Below are 24079 nucleotides of genomic sequence, written 5' to 3' on the forward strand. Positions count from 1 at the left end.
TCCTTTAAGTGTAAATTTAGATTGTTTGAGATTTTTCTTGTTTGAGGTAGACCTGTAATGCTATGTATTTCCCTCTTGTGACTACTTTCACTGTGTTAACATCTATGTTTTCAACCCTAGATTTTGGGTTGTTGTGTTCTCATTTTCATTTGTTTCAAGGTATCATTTGATTTCTTCCTTTACCTCATTATAAACCCATTCATTCTTTTTTATTTTATTTTTTAATCTTTACTGTTGAGAGTATTACAGATGTCCCCCCTTTTTACCCATATAGCCCCCCTCCAACCGGTTCCCACCCCACTCCACCCAGGCCTTCAGCACTATATTATCTATGTTCATAGCTAATGCACATATTCATGTAAATTATTTGGTTAATCTCTTCCTACCCCCTCATCCTCTTCCCTCTGAGATTCGTCAGTCTGTTCTATGTTTTCATGCCTATGATTCTATTTTATTCACCAGTTTATTTTGTTCATTATATTGTTTGTTTATTTTGATTTTTAGATTAAATTGTTGACATATGTATTTACTGCCATTTTATTGTTCATATTGTTTTATCTTTTTCTTCTTTTTCCTCTTCTTAAAGAATACCCTTCAGAATTTCATGTAATACTGGTTTGGTGGTGATGAACTCCTTCAGCTTTTTCTTGTCTGTGAAGCTCTCTATCTGACCTTCAATTGTAAATGAGAGCTTTGCTGGGTAGAATAATCTTGGCTGTAGGTCCTTGCTATTCATCACTTTCAACATTTCTTGCCACTCTCTTCTGGCCTGCAGAGTTTCTGTTGATAAATCAGGTGACAGTCATATGGATGCTCTCTTGTAGGTAACTGACTGTTTTTTCTTGCTGCTTTTAATATTCTCTTTTTGTCTTTAATTTTTGCCATTCTAATTATGATGTATCTTGGTGTGGGCCTTTTTGGGTTCCTCTTTTTGTTTTGGACTATCTGTGCTTCCTGGTCTTGTGAGCCTATTTCTTTCAACAGGTAGGGGAAGTTTTCTGTCATGATTTCTTCAAGTAGGTTTTCAATATCTTGCTCTGTCTCTTCTCCTTCCCGCATAATGCGAATGTTGGTATGCTTGAAGTTGTCCAAGAGGCTCCTTACACTATCTTCATATTTATGGATTCTTTTTTCTCTTTTGCTTTTCTGATTGGGTGTTTTTTGCTTCCTCATATCCAAATTTGCTTCTCAGAATCCTCTACTCTACTGTTGAATCCCTGTAAATTATTCTTTATTTCCATTAGTGTATGCTTAATTTCTGACTGGTCCTTTTTCATGTCTTTGACATTCTCAAGAAGATCCTTGAAAGTCTCACTAAGTCCCTTGAAACTCTCATAAATATCCTTGAGTAACTTTATAACCATTGTTTTGAACTCTGTATCCCATAATTTGCTTGCTTCCCTTTCTTTCATTTGTGACATGTTTCTTTGTCTTCACATTTTGGCTGCTTCCCTGTATTTGTTTCTATGTATTAGGTAGAGCTCCTATGTCTCCTGGAATTGGTAAAGTGGCCTTGGGTAGTAAGTATCCTGTAGGGCTCAGTGGCTCAGCCTCTCCAGTCACCTGAGTGGGGCACTCTAGGTGTGCCCCTGTTTGGGCTGTGTGCACAATCTTGTTGTAGTTAAGCCTTGATTGCTGTTGGCATCACTGGGAGGAATTGATCTCCAGGTCAATTGGCTGTGAGTACCAGCTGCAACTACAGTTGGAGAGCTGCTGTTTAGGAAACACCCCTATGGAGCAGGACTTGCTTCAGTGGGGCTTTAGTGCTCATTGAGTTTGCCTCTTGAGTGTATCCCTTGTGGATGTGTAGAGTTGTAATCTGGTATGGTATGAAACTGTCCACTGGATGCACTGACTCTAGGGCCTCCAGGGAGGTGCAAAGTCTGCCACTGCCTGGGGTCACCCAGCAGTAGCTACAGAGAGATCTGCAGATGGCTTCTATTTGTATTGGGCTTAGAAGTGCCCAGGTGAGGCCCAACTGTGAAGCAAGGCAGACTGGTGCTAGTGCTTGGTCTTGAGTCTTTTGTTGATAGGTTTGGGGCATGCTGACACCATCTGTAGCTTGTTTGAGAGATTTTAGGAAAGTCTGAAGCCTGAGTTAGGACAGGCCATTCATATGGAAAAGCTGATACAAACAGCTTGGGTAGGGCTGAAAAATGGATGGGGTAGGGTCTCAGGGAATCACCAGGGTGGAGCAAACAGTGTGAGACAGGCTGATGGAGACTCAGATATGGTTGGTTACAAGGGAGATCCCAGTATAGAAACAATGACCCCTGCAAGCACCCCATCTGGGAGAATTCTGGCCCTGACTTCCTGCCCTGAAGCCAGACAATACAGTTCTTCCCCATATGTATCTGGGTCCCTCAGAAGGATAGAATCTGAGTAAATTTGTGCACTGGCCCTTTAAAAGGAACACCTGGGTCTCCAGCTGCCTCCAGGTCACTCAACCACAATCCCTGCTGGATTTTACAACCTGAAGTTATGGGGACTTTCCTTCCCAGCTCTGGAATCCTGGGCTTGGGGTCTGGTGTGGGGCTTGGACCCCTTGATCTTCAGGGCAGCTTCTGCAGAGACAATCTCCCTCCTGATAAAAAACAAAAAACCAGCACACATGGGTGTTGGACCAGCCAATTCTATGCCTCCAGCCCTTCTACCAGTCTCAGTGTGCTTTCTTCTTTACTTCTCTAGTTGTAGGCCTTCCATTCAGTCAGCTTTCAGGTGGTTCTGAATGATGATTGTTCTGTATTTTTTTTAAATTTCTTTATTGATTAAGGTATTACATATGTGTCCTCATCCCCCCATGAACCCCCAACCCCCCCCCCACTCATGCCCTCACCCCCCTGATGTCTGTGTCTATTGGTTAGGCTTATAGGCATGCATACAAGTCCTTCGGTTGATCTCTCTGCCTTAACCCCCACCCACCCCTACCTGCCCTCTGAGGTTTGACAGTCTGATCAATGCTTCTCTGTCTCTGGATCTGTCCCAGTTCATCAGTTTATGTTGTTCATTATATTCCATAAATGAGTGAGATCATGTGGTATTTTTATTCCACTGACTGTCTTATTTCATTTAGCATAATGCTCTCCAGTTCCATCCATGATGCTGCAAATGGTACGAAGTCCTTCTTTTTAAAGCAGCGTAGTATTCCATTGTGTAGATGTACCACAGTTTTTTTCTATAAGTTTAATATAGTTTATTTATTTATTTATTTTTATTAAGGTATTATATGTGTACATATCTTACCATTGCCCCCCACCCCACTCCCATACATGCCCTCACCCCCCAGAGTTTTGTGTCCATTGGTTATGCTTATATGATTGCATACAAGTCCTTCGGTTGATCTCTTATCTCCCCCACATCTCCCTAACTTTCCTGCTGTAATTTGACAGTCTGTTTGATGCTTTACTGCCTCTGGATCTATCTTTTTGTTCAACAGCTTATAATTTTCTTTATTATCCATAGATGAGTGAGATCATGTGGTATTTTTCTTTTATGGACTGGCTTATTTCACTTAGCATAATGTTCTCCAATTCCATCCAGGTTGCTGCAAATGGTAAGAATTCCCTTTTTTATGGCAGCATAGTATTCCATTGTGTAGATGTACCATAGTTTTCTGATCCAGTCATCTGCTGAGCGGCACCTAGGCTGTTTCCAAATCTTTGCTATTGTAAATTGTGCTGCTATGAACATAGGGGTGCATATATCCTTTCTGATTGGTGTTTCTAGTTTCTTGGGATATATTCCTAGAAGTGGGATCACTGGGTCAAATAGGAGTTCCATTTTTATTTTTATTTTTAATTTTTTCCATTTTTTATTAAGGTATTATATGTGTACATATCGTATCATTGCCCCCTCACCCCACTCCCATACATGCCCTCACTCCCCAGTGTTTTGCGACCATTTGTTATGCTTATATGCATGCATACAAGTCCTTCGGTTGATCTCTTATCTCCCCCACCTCTCCCTAAACTTCCCTCTGTAATTTGACAGTATGTTTGATGCTTTACTGTCTCTGTATCTATCTTTTTGTTCATCAGTTTATAATGTTCTGTATTATCCATAAATGAGTGAGATCATGGGGTATTTTTCTTTCAATGACTGGCTTATTTCACTGAGCGTAATGTTCTCCAGTTCCATCCAGGTTGCTGCAAATGGTAAGAATTCCTTCTTTTTTATTACAGCATAGTATTCCATTGTGTAGATGTACCACAGTTTTCTGATCCAGTCATCCGCTGACGGGCACCTAGGCTGTTTCCAAATCTTAGCTATTGTAAATTGTGCTGCTATGAACATAGGGGCGCATATATCCTTTCTGATTGGTGTTTCCAGTTTCTTAGGATATATTCCTAGGAGTGGGATTACTGGGTCAAATGGGAGTTCCATTTTTAGTTTTTTGAGGAAACTCCATACTGTTCTCCACAGTGGCTGCACCAGTCTGCATTCCCACCAGCAATGCATGAGGGTTCCTTTTTCTCCGCATCCTCGCCAACACTTGTCGTTTGTTGATTTGTTGATGATAGCCATTCTGACAGGTGTGAGATGGTACCGCATTGTCGTTTTGATTTGCATCTCTCACATAATTAGTGACTTTGAACATGTTTTCATGTGTCTCTTGGCCTTCCTTCTGTCTACTTTTGAAAAGATTCTATTTAGGTCCGTTGCCCATTTTTTTATTAGATCATTTATCTTCCTTTTATTAAATAGTATACGTTGCCTGTAGATGTTGGATATTAAACCTTTATCAGTGATAACATTTGCAAATATGTTCTCCCATACAGTGGGGTTTCTTGTTGTTTTGTTGATGGTTTCTTTTGCTGTAAAAAAGGTTTTTATTTTGATGTAGTCCCATTTGTTTATTTTCTCTTTAGCTTCCCTTGCCCTAGGCGCAGTATCAGTGAAGAAGTTCTTTTGGCATATGTTTGAGATTTTGCTGCCTGTCAATTTCTCTAGTATTTTTATGGTTTCCTGTCTTATGTTTAAGTCCTGTATCCATTTTGAGTTTATTTTTGTGTATGGTGTAAGTTGGTGATCTAGTTTCATTTTTTGCATGTATCTGTCCAATTTTCCTAACACAATTTATTCAAGAGACTGTCTTGACTCCATTGTATGTTCATGCCTCCTTTGTCAAATATTAATTGAGCATAGTGGTTTGGGTCAATATCTGGATTCTCTATTCTATTTCATTGGTATATATGTCTGTTCTTGTGCCAGTACCATGCTGTTTTGAGAACAGTGGCTTTGTAATACAGCTTGAAATCTGGTATTGAGATCCCTCCTACTTTATTCTTCTTTCTCAGGATTACTGTGGCTATTCAGGGTCTTTTTTTATTCCAGATGAATTTTTGGAGAGTTCTTTCTAGGTCTTTGAAATATGCTGTTGGTATTTTAATGGGGAGTTCATTGAATCTATAGATTGCTTTGGGTAGTATGGACATTTTAATGATGTTAATTCTACCAATCCATGAACATTGTATGTTCTTACATCTGTTTATGTCTTCCTCTATCTCTTTTTTCAGTGTCCTGTAGTTTTCTGAGCATAGGTCTTTTACGTCTTTGGTTAAGTTTATTCCTAGGTATCTTAATTTTTTTGGTGTGATGGTAAATGGGATTGCTTTTTTAGTCTCTTTCTGTAAGTTCACTATTGTTGTATAGAAAGGCCATAGATTTCTTGGCGTTAATTTTGTATCCTGCTACATTGCCGAATTCATTTATTAAGTCCATTAGTTTTTTGATGGAGTCTCTTGGGTTTTTTATGTAAAATATCATGTCATCTGCAAATAAGGATAGCTTTACTTCTTCTTTTCCAATTCGGATGCCTTTTATTTCTTCTTCTTGTCTAATTGCAATGGCTGATACTGCCAGTACTATGTCAAACAGGAGTGGTGAGAGTGGGCATCCCTGTCTTGTTCCTGTTCTTAGAGGAAATGGTTTTAGTTTTTGTCCATTGAGTATGATGTTTGCTGTGGGTTTATCATATATTGCTTTTATTATGTTGAGGTAAGAGCCTTCTATTCCCACCTTGTTGAGAGTTTTTTATCAAAAAAGGGTGTTGGATTCTGTCAAATGCTTTTTCTGCATCAATTGATATGACTATGTGATTTTTATCTCTCAATTTGTTTATGTGAGGTATCACGTTTATTGATTTGCAGATATTGTACCATCCTTGCATTCCTGGGATAAATAGTACTTGGTCGTGGTGTATGATCTTTCTGATGTACTGCTGGAGCCGATTTGCTAGAATTTTGTTGAGGATTTTGGCATCTATGTTCAGGAGGGATATTGGCCTGTAATTCTCTTTCATTGTGTTGTCTTTATCTGGTTTTGGTATTAGGGTGATGCTGGCTCCATAGAAGGAGCTTGGAAGTGTTCCTTCCTCTTGAATTTTTTGGAATAGTATGAGGAGGATAGGTTTTAGTTCTTCCTTGAATATTTGGTAAAACTCTCGTGTGAAGCCATCAGACCCCGGGCTTTTGTTTGCCGGAAACTTTTTGATGCCTGCTTCAATTTCGTCCATAGTTACCGGCCTATTGAGCTGTTTAGATTCTTCCTGATTTTTGGAAGGTTATATTTTTCTAGGAATATGTCCATTTCCTTCAGGTTGTCCAGTTTGTTGGAATAGAGTTTTTTTGTAGTATTTTGTAACAATCCTTTGTATCTCAGCGGGGTCTGTTGTTATTTCACCTCTTTCATTTCTGATTTTGTTTATTTGGGTCCTCTCTCTTTGCTTCTTGGTGAGCCTGGGTAGAGGTTCATCAATCTTGTTTATCCTTTCAAAGAACCAGCTCTTGGTTTTGTTGATCTCTTGTATTGTTTCTTTGGTCTCCATGTCATTTATCTCCACTCTGATCTTTGTTATTTCCTTCCTTCTGCTTACACTGGGCTTTTCTTGCTGCTCTTTTTCTAACTCTTTGAGTTGTAGGGTTAGGTAATTTATTACCATTGTTTCTTGTTTTTTGCTATAGGCTTGTAGAGCTATGAACTTCCCTCTCAAGACTGCTTTCGCTGTGTCCCATAGATTTTGGATTGTTGTGTTTTCATTGTCATTTGTTGCCATGATGTTTTTTATTTCTTCCTTGATCTCTCTGGTGACCCAGTCCTTGTTTAATAGCATGCTCTTTAGTCTCCATGTGTTTGATTTCTTTGGATTGTATTTATTGTAGTTGATTTCCAGTTTTATGCAACTGTGATATGAGAAGATGCTTGATATAATTTCTATCTTCTTGAATTTGAAGAGACTTTGCCTGTGACCCAGCATAAGGTCTATCTTTGAAAATGTCCCATGTACACTTGAGAAGAATGTATATTCTGTGGCTTTGTGGTGAAATGTTCTGAAGATGTCAATTAATTCAATCTGGTCTAGTGAGTCATTTAGGATTGATGTTTCTTTGCTGATATTTTGTTTAGAGGATTTGTCCAATGGTGATAGTGGGGTATTAAAGTCTCATACTATGATTGTATTGCTGTCAATCTCTCCTTTGATATCTTCCAGGAGTTTTTTTAAGTATTTGTGTGCTCCTGTATTGGGTGCATATATCTTTACCAGAGGTATTTCTTCTTGTTGGATTGCTCCCTTTAGTATTATGAAGTGGCCTTCGTTATCTCTTGTTATGTCCTTCACTTTGAGATATAATTTGTCAGATATAAGTATTGCTACCCCAGCTTTTTTTTTCATTTTCATTTGCCTGGAAAACCTTTTTCCATCACTTCATTGTCCGTCTGTATGTGTCTTTTTTTCTGAGGTGGGTTTCCTGTAGACAGCAGATATATGGGCTTTGTTTTCTTATCCAATCTCTTACCCTGTGTCTTTTGATTGGGGCATTCAATCCATTTACATTTAAAGTTATTATTGATAGGTACTTATTTGTCACCATTTTAATTCTATACCCCTGTGTTCTTTCTTTGCTTCCTATTTCTTTTTTTACAGCAGACCCTTTAGCATTTCTTGCATTGCTGGTTTGGTGGTGATAAACTCCCTTAGTCCTTTTTTGTCTGTGAAGCTCCTGATTTCACCTTCAGTTTTGATTGATAGCGTTGCTGGGTACAATATTCTTGAATTGAGACCCTTCCTTTGCATGACTTTGTATATTTCATTACATTCCCTTCTGGCCTGATGAGTTTCTGTTGAGAAATCAGTCGCTAGTCTGATGGGGGTTCCATTGTATGTAACTTTCTGTCTCTCTCTGGCCGCTTTCAAGATTCTTACTTTGTCATTGGTGTTTGCCAATGTAATTATAATGTGCCTTGGCGTCGGTCTTTTGGGGTTCATTTTGCTTGGGATTCTGTGAGCTTCTTGGATTTCTGTGGGTTTTTACTTCCCTATATCAGGGAAGTTTTCTGTTATTATTTCTTCAAACAGGTTTTCTATTCCTCGCTCAGTTTCTTTTCCTTCTGGAATCCCTATTATTCGGATGTTGTTTTGTTTCGTGTTATCCCGAAGTTCCCTTAGGCTCTCCTCTTGCTTTCTAATTTTTTTCTAGAAGCTGTTCTACTTGTGTATTTTTTTCCATCTTGTCATCTAGCTCACTTATGTGGTCCTCTGCTTCTTCTAGATTACTCTTGATATTTTCTATTGAGTTCTTTATAGCAGCGATGTCATTTTTCATTTCTTCTTGGTTCTTCTTCATTTCCTCTTGGTTCTTACTCATATTGTCGAATTTGTCTTCCATTCTTTTCAGCCACCTTATGACCATTTCTCTGAATTCTTTCTCTGATAGGTTGCTTGCCTCTAATTCGTTTACTTCCTTTGCTGGTGATGCCTGCTTTTCTTTCCTATGGGGGCTGTTTCTTTGTCTCCCCATGGTCTCTCTTCTCTGGATGTCTGGTTATGTAGTTTTCTCTCCTATGGTGATTTAAAGGTACAAAATACAACACAACCAGGTACAACACACGAGGCACTGAACAGAGTTGTATTCACGATATTAATAACCTCCAATAAAGGTGACCACCAGAGAAAGACAAATTAGGGGATAGGAGAGGAAGAAGAAGAGTAAAAAGAAAGAACATAAAAAGGAGTGTGAAAATGAACTTGGGAAAAGAGAAGAAGAAAAAGAAAAAAAAGTAAGAGAGACAAGGACGATACTAAGAGAGAAAGGGGGAACAAACTATATATATGGGGAGTAAACTCCAATCGAACAACCACTAATCCCAGCAAATGCCAGCAACATGAACCTGGAGATTAATACAAACTACAACACCAACTAATATCAAGTGAGGTAAGGGAAAACAGAAGTAAAAAACAAACAAAAACAAAGCAAACAAAAGAAGCAAACAAACAAGAAAAAAGAATAAGCAAAACAATCTCATAAAAAAGCATAAAAATTCAATCTAATCAACATTCAAGCAAACAACAACAAAAGGCCAGAGAGAAAAACAATTTTTAAATTTTTTTTAAGTTATGGTAGCGTAGAGAGAGGTGTGTATGGACTTGGAGCAGGGGGTTGGAAATTAGATATATAACTAGGGTGAAATTTTAGCAGAGGGTAAACCGAAAGAGTAGGGGAAATCTAAAGCCAGAAAGGGTTAAGATAAACAGGAGACCAAAAGGGAAAAGGTTAGGAAGACAGTGATGGCATGAAGTTAGCTTTGAGATAGGGTAAAACGATGCTAAAGGAAAGATGCAAATAGAATGTAGGACACTAATCCCAAAATAAAACAAAGAGAAAATCAAATGACACTTAAAAAAAAAAGTAAAATAATAGTAATAATAATGCTGATTGAAAATAAAATGTAATAATTAAAAAGTTGAAAATCGAGTGAGGAAAAAGAAAAAAATTAGTTTCTTAAGTAAAAGATGCAAAAATGAAAATAAATAATTAAAATAAAAAAATAATTAATTAAAATAAAAAATAAGAAGAATAAAATGTGCAGTAGTGGTGGTCATTCACTTCCTCTATTGTTCTGTTTGGTACGTCTGTTTCCCAGTCTGGGCTGTATTGCAGTTCCCTTCATCCCACTGCTCCTCAGTGTTGTAAGCCAGTCCTGATTTTTAAGCCGATGGTTTCTTAATTTCTCGTATTTATTTTTGATTACACCAGAGACAATTTGTGTTTTAGCCCCTGGGTGGCAGTGTTTCTGAATTGACTTCTGGGCCTCTCTAGCTTTTTTTTTTAATCTATGGCACTCACTAGTGGTTTGTGGAGGTGTGCGCCTCAGAGCTTCCTCTCCAAGGTCACCCCCAGCTCTGCTCCCCAGGTTCCGGAAAAACCACTTCCCCCTGCAGTCTCTCAGGGTATTCCCCAACTGGGTTTTCCTATGTATTGGGATTAGTAATCAGAATCAGAAAAAGCCCAAGTGTGCGGACAGTGGGTCTGCATGCAAGACTAAGCAGCCTGCACTCCTTTGAAATTCTTAGTCCGACCCTCCTCGTCAGATCAAAATGGGTTGCTTTTTAGAGATCTCTTCTGTTAGAAGCTCAGAGGACCCCCTTCCACATTCACGGATCACGGCAGCTCCAATAGCCGCGGGCTTTTCTAGGCACAGAATTCCCCGGTCCTGCAGTTCCCGCCGCTCGTGTGTTTCCCTCTCTCACTGCCGGGACGATAAACCTCACCTTATCCCAGGTGAAATCTGACCTTTCCTTGGTGCAGTGAAGAGTTCCTTTGAATCTGCGTGTTTGCGCCAATTGGAGACCGGTGTTCTGATGCTCACAGCTGTTCAGTGTTTGCCGTTGTTGCGGAAAGTCAGGCTTCCAATAAAATCCTCTTTCCCTGGCAAGATGGCGTGGTTTCCCCCTCTGAGCTCCGGGAGGGGACTCTGCAGCTGTGGGTGCTGCACTGTCAGGGGAACCCTGCCTACCACTCCCCCACCTTCTCGTGGAGTTTAGTTGTCCCTTAGCTTGCCAACAGACAATCCCCGTGCGAACCTCAGCTGTTCTTACTCTCCACCCCAGGACTAGGCTCAGAACACATCTCTATTCTGCCGCCATTTTCTCTGTCTCTCTGGGTCTTGTTTTCTTATCCAATCCATTACCCTGTGTCTTCTGATTGGGGCATTTAATCCATTTACATTTAAAGTTATTATTGATAGGTACTTATTTGTTGCCATTCTTATTCTTTACCCCTGTGTTCCTTCTTCGCTTCCTATATTCTTTTTTACAGCAGACCCTTTAGCATTTCTTGCATTGCTGGTTTAGTGGTGATAAATTCCCTTAGTCCTTTTTTGTCTGTGAAGCTCCTGATTTCACCTTCAATTTTGATTGATAGCCTTGCTGGGTACAATATTCTTGGATTCAGACCCTTCCTTTGCATGACTTTGTATATTTCATTCCATTCCCTTCTGGCCTGATGAGTTTCTTGAGAAATCAGTTGCTAGTATTATGGGGGTTTCTTTGTATGTAACTTTCTGTCTCTCTCTGGCTGCTTTCAAGATTCTTACTTTGTCATTGGTGTTTGCCAATGTAATTATAATGTACCTTGGCGTCGGTCTTTTGGGGTTCATTTTGCTTGGAACTCTGTGAGCTTCTTGGATTTGTGTGGGTTTTTTCTTCCCTATATCAGGCAAGTTTTCTGTCATTATTTCTTCAAACAGGTTTATTATTCCTTGCTCATTTTCTTTTCCATCTGGAACCCATATTATGCGGATGTTGTTTTGTTTCGTGTTTTCCGAAAGTTCCCTTAGGCTCTCCTCCTGCTTTTTCATTTTATTTTTCTAGAAGCTGCTCTATTTGGGTATTTTTTCCCACTTTGTCTTCTAGTGCACTGATGTGGTCCTCTGCTTCTTCTAGTCTACTCTTGATGCTTTCTATGGAGTTCTTTACAGCAGCGATGTCATTTTTCATTTCTTCTTGGTTCTTCTTCATTTCCTCTTGGTTGTTACTCATATTGTCGAATTTGTCTTCCATTCTTTTCAGCCACCTTATAACCATTTCTCTGAATTCTTTCTCTGACAGTTTGCTAGCCTCTATTTCATTTACTTCATTTTCTGGTGATGCCTGCTTTTCTTTCATATGCGGGCTCTTTCTTTGTCTCCCCAAGGTCTCTCTTCTCTGGATGTCTGGTTATGTAGTTTTCTCTCTTCTGCGTTGATTTAGAGGCACAAAATACAACACAACCAGGTACAAAACACAAGGCACTGAACAGAAATGCATTCACGCTATTAATAAACCCCAATAAAGGTGACCACCAGAGAAAGGCAAATTAGGGGATAGGAGAGAAGGTAGAAGAGGAAAAAGAGAAAAAAAAGGAGTGTCAAAATGTAATTGGGAAAAGGAAAGAAAATGTAAGAGAGAAAAGAAAGAGACTAAGAAAGAAAAGGGGGACAAACTATATATATGGGGAGAAAACTCCAAGAGAACTGCCTCTAATCCCAGCAAATGCCAGCAACAAGTACCTGGAGATTTATACAAACCACAAACAACAACTAATACCAAGTGAGGCGAGGGAAAACAGAAGCAAAAAAAAAAAAAAAAAGCAAAGGAAACAAACGAAAAAAAGAATAAGCAAAACAATCTCACAAAAAAGCATAAAGAATCTATATAGTCAACATTTAAGCAAACAACAGCATACAGACAGAGAGAAAAACAATTTTTTGGATAGTTAAGACAGAGAAGAGAGAGGTGTGTATGGACTTGAAGCAGGGGATTGGAAATTAGATATATAAGTATGGTGCAATTTTAACAGGGGGTAAACAGAAAGAATAGGGAAGATCTAAAGCAGGAAAAGGGTAAGAGAAACAGGTCACCAAAGGGGGAAAGGTTAGGAAGAGAGTGATGGTGTAAAGGTAGAATTGAGATAGAGTAAAACAATGCAAAAGGAAAGATGAAAATAAAATGTACTACACTAATCCCAAAGTAAAATAAAGTGAAAATAAAATGACACGTAAAAAAATAAAAAGGTAAAATAGTAGTAGTAATAATACTGATTGAAAATAAAAATATAATAATTAAAAAGGTAAAATCAAGTAAGGAAAAAAGAAAAAAATGGTTTCTTAAATAAAAGATGAAGAACATAAAAATAAAAAATAAAAAATAAAAAGTAAAAAAATAAAATGTGCCATAGTGAAGGTCATTCACTTCTTCTATTGTTCTGTTTGGCACGCCTGTTTCCCAGTCAGGACAATATTGCAGTTCCCTGCATTCCACTGCTCCTCAGTGTTGTAAGCCAGTCCTGATTTTTAAGCAGGCGGTTTCTTCATTTCTCGTATTCCTTTATTTTTTATTACACAAGAGTCAATTTGTGATTCAGCCCCTGGGTGGCAGTGTTTCTGGATTGACTTCTGGGTCTATATATGGCCTCTATAGGCTGTGTTTAGAGCCTCCTTTCCCTGTGGCATTCAATACCGGTTTGTAGGGGTGGGCTGCCTCACAGCTGGCTCTCTAAAGGTCACTTCCCGCCCCAGGTTCCAGAAAAACAAATTTCCCCTGCAGTCTCCCAGGGTGTCCCCAACTGGGTGATCCTATGTATTGGCCTTAGTAATCAGAAGCAAGGATTTGAAGAGGAAAAAGCCCAAGTGTGCGAACAACGGGGCTGCAGGCAAGTCTGTGTATCCTCCTTTTCCCCTTGGGTCTAAGCAGCTGGCACACTTTTAAGATTTTTAGGCTTTCCATTTGTGTCAGAACAAAATGCGTTGCTTTTTAGAGATCCCTTCTGTTAGCAGCTCTGAGGACCCCTTTTCACATTCACAGATCACGCCAGCCCCAACAGCCACGGATTTTTCTAGGCACAGACTTTCCCCGGTCCTCCAGCTCCCACAGTGCACATGTTTCTCTCTCCCACTGGGACCAGAGATCTCACCTTATCCCAGGTGAAATCTGACCTTTCCGTGGTGGAGTGTAGACCTCCTCTGAAACCACGTGTTTGCACCAATTGGGGACCTGTGTTCTGGAGTGCGCCGCTGTTCGGTGGTTGCCACAGTTGTAACTTTTCAAGCTTCTGATAAGATCCATTTTCCCCTTCAAGATGGCGTGCTCTCCTCGTCCGAGCCAGTTGCTCTGAGAAGGAACCCAGCCGCAGTGGGAGCTGCCCGGTCAGGGGAACCCCGTCCAGCAGTCCCCTACCTTCTCCTGGAGTTTAGCTGTCTCTTAAATCACCAAAAAAATACTCCCCATGCGACCCTCAGCTGTTCTTTCTTTCTGCTTCGGGACAAGGCTTGGGACCTGTCTATCTATTACGCTGCCATTTTTTCAATCCCCCAGGAGTTCCATTTTTAGTTTTTTGAGAAAACTCCATACTGTTCTCCACAGTGGCTGCACCAGTCTGCATTCCAACCAGCAGTGTACAAGGGTTCCTTTTTCTCCGCATCCTCGCCAGCACTTGTCATTTGTTGATTTGTTGATGATAACCATTCTGACAGGTGTGAGATGGTACCGCATTGTCGTTTTGATTTGCATCTCTGGGATGATTAGTGACTTTGAGCATGTTTTCATATGTCTTTTGGCCTTCCTTATGTCCTCTTTCAAAAAGTATCTATTTAGGTGCGTTGCCCATTTTTTGATTGGGTTGTTTAGCTTGCTTTTGTTAAGTTGTATGAGTTCCCCGTAAATGTTGGAGATTAAACCCTTATCAGAAATAACATTGGCAAATATGTTCTCCCATGCAGTGGGTTTTCTTATTGTTTTGTTGATGATTTCTTTTGCTGTGCAGAAGCTTTTTTTTTTGATGTAGTCCCATTTGTTTATTTTCTCTTAAGTTTATTTTGCCCTAAGAGCTGTATTGGTGAAGATATTGCTTTGGCCTATGTCTGAAATTTCGCTGCCTGTGGATTCCTCTAGTATTTTTGTGGTTTACTGTCTTATGTTTAAGTCCTTGATCCATTTTGAGTTTATTTTTGTGTATGGTGTACGTTGGTGGTCTAGATTCATTTTTTTTTGCCTGTATCTGTCCAGTTTTCCCAACACCATTTATTGAAGAGACTGTCTTTACTCCATTGTATGCTCTTGCCTCCTTTGTCAAATATTAATTGAGCATAGTGATTTGGGTCGATTTCTGAGTTCTCTATTCTATTCTATTGGTTTATAGGTCTGTTCTTATGCCAGTACCAGGTAGTTTTGAGAACAGTGGCTTTGTAATACAGCTTGATATCTGATATTGAGATCCCTCCTATGTTTCTCTTCTTTCTCAGGATTGCTGCAGATATTCGAGGTCTTTTTTTATTCCAGATGAATTTTTGTAGAGTTCGTTCCATGTCTGTTAAATATGCCATTGGTATTTTAATGGGGAGTGCATTGAATCTATAGATTGCTTTGGATAGTATGGACATTTTAATGATGTTGATTCTACCAATCCATGAACACGGTATGCTCTTCCATCTATTTATGTCTTCCTCTATCTCTTTTTTCAATGTTCTGTAGTTTTCTGAGTAGAGGTCTTTTACCTCCTTAGTTAAGTTTATTCCTAGATATCTTAATTTTTTGGGGGGCGATGGTAAATGGGATTTTTTTCTTAGTCTCTCTTTCTGTAAGTTCACTGTTGGTGTATAGAAATGCCATAGATTTCTTGGCATTAGTTTTGTATCCTGCTACATTGCCAAATTCATTTATTATGTCTAATAATTTTTTGATGGAGTCTTTAGGGTTTTCTATGTACAGTATCATGTCGTCTGCAAATAATGACAAATTTACTTCCTCTTCTCCAATTTAGATGCCCTTTATTTCTTTTTCTTGTCTGATTGTTGTGGTAGCACTTCCAGTACTATGTTGAACGGTAGTGGTGAAAGCGGGCATCCCTGTCTTGTTCCTGTTCTTATTGGAAATAGTTTTAGTTTTTGCCCATTGAGTATGATGTTGGCTGTAGGTTTGTCACATAAGGCTTATATTACGTTGAGATATGATCCCTCTATTCCCACTTTTCTGAGCATTTTTATCAGAAAAGGGTGTTGGATTTTGTCAAATGCCTTTTCTGCATCAATTGATATGATTATGTGATTTTTGTCTCTCGCTTTATGTGATGTATCACATTTATTGATTTGTGAATATTGTACCAGCCTTGCATTCCTGGAATAAATCCCACTTGGTCATGGTGTATGATTTTTCTAATGTAATGCTGGATCTGGTTTGCTAGAATTTTGTTTGGGGTTTTAGCATCTATGTTCATCATGGTTATTGGCCTGTAATTCTCTTTCTTAGTGGTATCTTTATCTCGTTTTGACATTAGGGTAATGCTGGCTTCATAGAAAGAGTTTGGAAGTGTGCTTTCCTCTTGAATTTTTTGGAATAGTCTGAGAAGGATTGGTTTTAGTTCTTCTTTGAATGTTTGGTAAAACTCTCCTGTGAAGACATCTGGCCCATGGCTTTTGTTTTTTGGAAGCTTCTTGATTACTGTTTCAATTTCATCAGTAGTTATGGGCCTATTCAGGTTTTTTTTAATCTTCCTGATTGAGTTTTGGATGCTTGTATTTTTCTAGGAATGTGTCCATTTCATCGAGGTTGTCCAGTTTTTTGGAGTAGAGTTGCTCATAGTATTTTTTTTTTACAATCCTTTGTATATCTGTGGGGTCAGTTGTTACATTACTTCTTTCATTTCTGACATTGTTTATTTGGGCCCTCTCTCTTTGTTTCTTGGTGAGCCTTGCTAGAGGTTCATCAATCTTGTTTATACTTTCAAAGAACCAACTCTTGGTTTCATTGATCTTATGTATTGTGTTTTTTTGTCTCTATATCATTTATTTCTGCTCTGATCTTTATTATCTCCTTCCTTCTGGTTACTGTAGGCTTTTCTTGTTGCTCTCTTTCTAGTTCTTTAAGTTGCAAGATTAGATAATTTATTACCATTTTTTCTTGTTTTTTGAGGTAGGCCTGTAGAGCTATGAACTTCCCTCTCAGGATTGCTTTCATTGTGTCCCATAGATTTTGGATTGTTGTGTTTTCATTGTCATTTGTTTCCAGGATGCTTTTAATTTCTTCTTTGATCTCTTTGGTAACCCAATCATTGTTTAATGACATGCTATTTAGCCTCCAAGTGTTTGATTTTTTTTCATTGTTTTTATTGTAGTTCATTTCTAGTTTCATGCCATTATGGTCTGAGAAGATGCTTGTTATGATTTCTATTTTCTTGAATTTGAAGAGACTTTGCCTGTGTTCTAATATGTGGTCTATCTTTGAAAATGTCCTGTGTTCACTTGAGAAGAATGTATATTCTGTAGCTTTGGGGTGAAATGTTCTGAAGATGTCAATTAAGTCCATCTGATCTAGTGAGTCATTTAGGATTGCTGTTTCTTTGCTGATTTTTTGTTTAGAGGATTTGTCCAGTGGTGTCAGTGGGATATTAAAGTCCCTTACTATGGACTGTATTGCTATCCATCTCTCCCTTGATATCTTCCAGAAGTTGTTTTATGTATTTGGGTGCTCCTGTATTGGGTGCATATATATTTACCAGGGTTATATCCTCTTGTTGAATTGCTCCCTTTAGTATTATGTAGTGACCTTCCTTATCTCTTGTTATGGCCTTTACTTTGAGGTCTATTTTGTCAGATATAACTATCGCAACCCCAGCTTTTTTCTCCTTTCCATTTGCCTGAAAAATGTTTTTCCATTTCTTCACTCTCAGTCTGTGTTAATCCTTTGTTCTAAGGTGGGTCTCTTGCAGACAGCAAATATATGGGTCATGTTTTCTTATCCATTCATCTACCCTATGTCTTGATTCATGTATTTAATCCATTTACACTTAATGTTATTATTGATAAGTACTTGTTTGTTGTCATTTTTATTCTTAATGTTTGTGTTTCTTCTTGCCTTTCTGTTTCTTCTTTTTACAGCAGTTCCTTTAGCATTTCTTGCATTGCTGGCTTGGTAGTAATAAACTCTCTTAGCCCTTTTTTGTCTGTGAAGCTCCTGATTCCACCTTCAATTTTGAATGATAGCCTTGCTGGGTGTAGTATTCTTGGATTCAGTCCCTTGCTTTGCTTCACTTTGTATATTTCATTCCATTCCCTTCTCGCCTGGTGTATTTCTGTTGAGAAATCTGTTGATATTCTAATAGGAGATCTCTTGTAGGTGACTTTCTGTCTCTCTCTGTCAGCCTTTAAGATTCTTACTTTGTCGTTGGTGTTTGCCAATTTAATTATGGTGTGTCTTGGTGTCGGTCTTTGGAGTTCATCATCTTTGGGACTCCATGTGTTTCTTGGACTGGCAAGAAACACATGGAGTTTTTTTGCCAATATCAGGGAAGTTTTGTGTCATTATTTCTTCAAACAGATTTTCTATTCCTTGCTTCTCTTCTTTTCCTTCTGGTACCCCTATTATGCGAAAGTTGTTTTGTTTTGTGTTGTCCCAAAGCTCTCTTAGGCCCCCCTCTTGCTTTTTAAGTCTTATTTCCAGTTGCTGCTGTGTTTGTGTGTTTTTTCCTACCTTGTCGTCTAATTCGCTGATGCGGTCCTCAACCTATTCTAGTCTACTGTTTAAGTCTTCCATTGTGTTTTTTATTGCAGTGATGTTGTTCTTCATCTCCTCTTGGTTCCTTTTCATGTTGGTGACATTCTCATTCAGCTCCTTATAATTCTCATTGATTTGTGTGTACTTGTCATTGAGTTGTGTGTATTTGTCACCCAGCCGTTTGAGCATCCTTATAACCATTACTCTGAATTCTTTCTGTGATATGTTGCTAGCTTCAATTTCATTTAACTCCCTTTCTGGTGATTTCTCTTTTTCTTTCCAATGGGGATTGCTTTTTTGTCTTCCCATGTTTTGCTGTAATGTTGTTTTTGTTTGTTTGTTTGTTTTAAATATATTTTATTGATTTTTCACTGAGAGAAAGGGAGAGGGATAGAGAGCTAGAAACATCGATGAGAGAGATACATCGACCAGCTGCCTCCTGCACACCCCCCACCGGGGATGTGCTCGCAACCAATGTACATGCCCTTGACCGGAATCGAACCTGGGTCCTTTCAGCCCGCAGACCGATGCTCTATCCACTGAGCCAAACCGGTTTCAGCTGCTGTAATGTTTTAATTGTAGATCCGATTGCTTTGCTACCCAGGTTCTTTTGGGGATGGTGGTACTGGTGTGATCTTTCAGGTCTCCTGGGCTTGGTAATCTAGTGTAGCTCCCTACTTGAGCTACTGGGGTTCTCTTGATGTATGCCTGTGAGTTGGAAAGGCGCAACTGCAGTGTCTAGAAGTCAGCATCCATGGAGGGGGGTGTCCTAATTTTTGCTGTCTTGCGCCCTTGGTTGAAATCACATGTGCCCAGCGGGGACTCACAGTGGCACTCAGGAACCTTCTGTTGGGGTGATGGGGCTCAGGAGGCCTGTGCTCTGGAAAGGCGTGACTGTGGTGTCCAGAGTTCTGTAGTTGTGGGGTGGGCAGGCTCACCTTTTGCTGCTGCTCCCATGGTTGGATACACGTGCCTCCAGTGGTGGCTCACAGGGGCACCCATGGTACATTTGCCAGCAGGGTGTACCGATGCACTCTGAAGGGCCCTGGCGCTGAAGCCATGGGATTGCAGTGTCTATGAGCAGGAATCCCAGAAGAGCAAATTTAGTGTTTCTATAGCCCAGCAGTGTGTCCCTGTATAAGTATGTGCCCAGCAGGGGCTCACAGAGGAGCCCAAGGGCTGCCTGTGGAATGGTGGACTTAGTAGGCCTTTGTTCTGGACAAGTGTGCAACTGTAGTGTCCAGAATTCTGTAGCTGTGGGGTGGGAAGACTCAGTTTTTGCTGCTGCACCTGTAGTGGATAGGTGCACGCTCCCAGTGGTGGCTCACAGGGGCACCCCTGGCGCGTTTGCCAATGAGACGCACTCAAGCACTCTGAAGGGCCCTAGAACTAAAGCTGCATAATTAAGGCGTATGTGGGCAGGTATCCAGGATGTGTGAATTCAGAATTTCTACTGCCAGGGTAGTGTGTCCCTGTTTGTTCAAGATCGCACCCAAGGAGGGCTCACAGCAGCTCCCACGAGCACCCTGTGGATAGATGGGCTCAGGGTGCCTGCCCATTGGAAATGCACAACTGTGGCAGTGCCTTTGCCGGTGCAAAGATCTGATGCACTTGAGGGGCCCTGGTGCTGAAGTTGCACAGATGGGGTGTTGCTGTGGGAGCAGTGCACCTTTGGAGGTGGAGGTCTCAGGGTCCGCGGGTCTGTGGGTGGGGGAGCAGGATTTTGGCTGGAGTGGCGGCTGGGTCATGGGTAGTGTCCAAGGCCTGTCTGTGTGGTGATGCTGATGAGTTCCGAGAAAAGGCCGCTCTCCAAAAACACACAATCTTGAGATTCTGGAGGCCTCTGAGAGGTTCAGTTTTATGTCAGTTTGATGGCACCACAGAATGCCCACACTCTACCACAGATTTTTTTTATCCATTCATCTATTGATGGGCACTTGGGCTGTTTCAGATCTTAGCTATTATAAATTGTGCTGCTATGTACACAGGGGTACATATGTTCTTTCTGATTGGTGTTTCAGGCTTATTAGGATAGATTGGTAGAAGTGCGATCACTGGGTCAAATGGAAGTTCTATTTTTAATTTTTTGAGGAAACTCCACACTGGTTTCCACAGTGGCTGTACCAGTCTACATTCCCACCAACAGTGTACCGGGGTTCCTTTTCCTCCACATCCCCACCAGCACTTGTTATTTGTTGATTTATTGATAGCAGCCACTCTGACAGGTGTGAGGTGATACTTCATTGTTGTTCTAATTTGCATTTCTCTGATTATTAGTGACATTGAGCATTTTTCCATATGTCTCTTGGCCATCTGTATGTCGCTTTGGAGAAGTGTCTATTTAAGTCATCTGCCTATTGTTTGATTGCATTGTTTGTTTTCCTTTTGTAGATTTGTATGAGTACATTATATATTTTGGATATTAACCCCTTATCAGATGTATCAAATTGGCAAATATGTTCTCCCATACATTGTATTCCATTTTCATTTTGATGCTGATTTCTTTTCTGTGCAGAAGCTTTTTATTTTGACGTAGTCCCATTTGGTTATTTTTTCCTTTGTTTCTCTTGTGCCAGGCATTGTATCAGCGAAAAATTTGCTACATGAGATATCTGACACTTTGCTGCCTATGTTTTCTTCAAGATTTTTTATGGTTTCACGAGTTACATTTAAATCTTTTATCCATTTTGAGTTTATTCTTGTGTACAGTATAAGTTGGTGAAACCTAACACTCATTTTTGATAAAAACCCTCAACAAAGTGGGAATAGAAGGATCATACCTCAACATAATAAAGGCCATATATGACAAACCTACAGTCAACATCATATGCAATGGGCAAGAACTAAAACCATTTTCCCTAAAAACTGGAACAAGACAGGGTTGTCCACTTTCACCACTTTTATTCAACTTAGTACTGGATGTGCTAGCAACAGCAATCAAATTAGAAGAAAAATTAATAAAAGACATCCAAATTGGAAAGGAGGTTGTAAAACTATCAGTATTCACTGACAACAAGATATTGTACCTAGAAAACCCTAAAGACTCCAGCAAAAAATACTAGATTTAATAAAAGATTTTGGCAATGTAGCAGGATACAAAATTAACACCTAGAAATCAATGGCATTTTTATTCACCAATAATAAACTTTCAGAAAGAGAAACTAAAAAATGAGCCCATTTACCATTGCAACAAAAAATTAAGATACTTAAGAATTAACTTAACCAAGGAGGTAAAAGGCCTATACTCAGAAAGCTATAGAACATTGAAAAAGATAATCATCAAACCAAAGGTAATCTGTACTCATTTAACAGTCACTTCTCTTTTCTCTCTTTGTTTATAGAAGAGGATATAAACAAGTGGAAGAATATGCCATGTTCATGAATTGGTAGAACCCACATAATTAAAATATCCATACTACCCAAAGCAATATAAAGATTCAATGCAATCTCTATTAAAATACCAATGGCATACTTCACAGATCTAGAACAAACTGTCCAAAATTTATATGTAACCCAAAAAGACCTCGAATAGCTGCAGCAATCCTGAGAAAGAAGAACAAAGTTGGAGGGATCACAAGACCAGATATCAAGCTATACTACAAAGCCACTATACTCAAAACAGCCTGGTACTGGCATAAGAACAGGCACATAGATCAATGGAACAGAACAGAGAACCCAGAATTCTACCCAAGCCATTATGCTTAATTAATATTTGACAAAGGAGGCAAGAGTATACAATGGAGTAAAGACAGTCTCTTCAATAAATGCTGCTGGGATAATTGGACAGTTATATGTAAAACCTACAGCTTTTATCCTTTCCATTCTAGCTCTGAAATCACCAGATGTCCAATATTTCAAGTCTTTTAGCTCATTTTAGATAAGGCTTCATAATTTACCTAAAACTTAGGTTGTTTTTTTTCTTTGTCTTTGGAAACCATATCCCATGTCATCTCAAATAGATGATAGATAGATACATAGAGAGATAGATAGATAGATAGATAGATAGATAGATAGATGATAGATAGATAGATAGATAGATAGATAATAAACTTCTATCAAAAGGAGAGTAAGTTAGAGAGATGAGATTTTGTGATAAAATACACATAAAATTTGCCATTAGTGACATTTAGTACATTAACAGTGTTGTGCAACCAGCACCAATATATAATTCAAGAAAATATTCATCAACACAAAGGTAATCCATACTCATTTAGCACTCACTTCTCTTTGCTCCCTCTCCAGGCTCCCACAAATACTCATCTGGTTTCAGTCTCTATGGATATTCTGGATAGTTCACATAAAATTTCCTATAATAAGTGGCTTTTTGTGCCTGAATTCTTTCACTTAGCTTAATATTCTTAATGTTCATCCATGTAATAGTACTTTGTTCCTTTTTTAAAATATATTTTATTGATTTCTGATAGGAAGGGAGAGGGAGAGATAGAAACATCAATGATGAGCGAGAATAATTGATTGGCTGCCTCCTGCACCCCCCTACTGGGGGTTGAACCCACAACTCAGGCATGTGCCTTTGATTGGAATCAAACCCGGGAAGCTCCAGTCCGCAGGCCAACACTCTATCCACTGAGCCAAACTGACTATGGTAGTACTTCATTCCTTTTTATGACTGAACTAGAGGCCAGGTGCACGAAATTCATGTATGGGGGGGTGTCCCTCAGCCCAGCCTGCACACTCTCCAATCTGGGACCCCTCGAGGGATGTCTGACTTCCCGTTTAGGCCTGATCCTGGTGGCTCGCCTGCCTGCCTGCCTGATTGCCCCTAACTGCTTCTGCCTGCCAGCCTGATCACCCCCGTAACCACTCCCCTGCCAACCTGATTAATGCCTAACTGCTCCCCTGCCAGCCTGATAGCCCCTAACTTCCTTCCCCTGCCGGCCTGGTCACCCCTAACTGTCCTCCCCTGCAGGCCTGGTCGCCCCCAACTGCCCTCCCCTGTAGGCCCAGTCACCTCTAACTGCCCTCCCTTGCCAGCTTGATCACCCCTAACTGCCCTCCCCTGCCGGCCTGGTTGAGCCCAACTGCCCTCCCTTGCAGGCCTGGTCCCTCTCAACTGCCCTCCCCTGCTGGCCTGATCGCCCACAGCTGCCCTCCCCTGCTGGCCATCTTGTGTCCACATGGGGGCGGCCATCTTTGACCACATGGGGACAGCCATTTTGTGTGTTGGAATGACTGTCAATTTGCATATTAGGCTTTTATTATATAGGATAATATTCCATTCTATGTATATACCACATTTTGGTTTTCCATTCATCAGTTGATATTTATTTGGTTGGTTTTTGTCTTTTGGCTTTATTTGGTTGGTTTTCGTCTTTTGGCTATTGTGAATACTGCTTCTATGAACAAAAATGTTATGTACATGTTTTTGTGTGAGCACGTGTTTTTAATGTTCTTGGGTATATACTCAGGAGTGGAATTGCTAGGTCATGTGATAAGTGAGATGAGGTATTTTCAAGTAAAATCTTACCAAACTAATAAATATTCTCATTTTATGGGTAGGGGACATATTATTATTTCTCTTCTGTTATGCTAACAACTTCTCTGGACTCCTACACTTCTCTAGGAAATGTGGTATGGAAGTTTATACCAGGAAACTACCAGATGGCATCATCAACCTATACCTAACACAAGAAATATCTACTTTTTAATACAAAGGGCCCACTGATATAAAGGCAGTTGAAGGTCTCTAACTTTAGCAGGTGCACTGAAATGCAACTTCAGACAATGAAGGTTACAGGCAAGTAACCAAAGTGTTTC

At 39.8% G+C, this 24079-nt stretch overlaps 1 protein-coding gene across 1 annotated transcript in view; it reads left to right on the plus strand.

Annotated features, from left to right (window-relative positions):
- Positions 1-24079, plus strand: part of DNAAF6 (dynein axonemal assembly factor 6) — a gene marked incomplete at its 3' end in the record, with an annotated part of 86279 nt that overhangs the window by 48136 nt on the left and 14064 nt on the right. The gene's annotated exons all lie outside the window — the stretch shown is intronic.

Source organism: Cnephaeus nilssonii (genome assembly GCF_951640355.1).
Source record: "Cnephaeus nilssonii genome assembly, chromosome: X".
NCBI classification, from domain to species: domain Eukaryota; kingdom Metazoa; phylum Chordata; class Mammalia; order Chiroptera; family Vespertilionidae; genus Cnephaeus; species Cnephaeus nilssonii.